Genomic DNA, 353 nt, shown 5'->3' on the forward strand with positions numbered 1-353 from the left:
GGGGAAGTCTGGATGGGTAGGGCCCGGCGGGCAAGCCCGGGGCGAGAGGTTGTGGGGGGGGATGGTGAGGGTGGGGGGCACCCCCAGGCCTGGCATCCCCCCCCTGGAGAAGAGCTGGGACAGCCTGAGCACCCCACATGGGGAGATGTCCCATGTCCTGCTTTGTTGTGACACCACGGCCCCCAGGATGTCCCTGCGTGGGGCGAGCAGCCCCCCTTAATTAATTTCTCTTGGGACCACAAGTAGATGGGTCCCCCCATTTCAAACCATCCCTCCCCCCCCCACCCAGCATTTCAAAAGTGACAAGACCAGGCCTGGAGGGGGGGTCCCTTCTTCATCATCCTCTTCCTCCT

General features: G+C 63.5%; 1 protein-coding gene across 1 annotated transcript in view; it reads left to right on the forward strand.

Annotated features, from left to right (window-relative positions):
• FGR (FGR proto-oncogene, Src family tyrosine kinase) overlaps nucleotides 1–353 on the forward strand; it is a 16,800-nt gene that overhangs the window by 5,210 nt on the left and 11,237 nt on the right. The window lies entirely within an intron of this gene.

This window comes from Calidris pugnax, unplaced genomic scaffold (assembly GCF_001431845.1).
Source record: "Calidris pugnax isolate Ruff unplaced genomic scaffold, ASM143184v1 scaffold402, whole genome shotgun sequence".
Classification (NCBI taxonomy): Eukaryota; Metazoa; Chordata; class Aves; order Charadriiformes; family Scolopacidae; genus Calidris; species Calidris pugnax.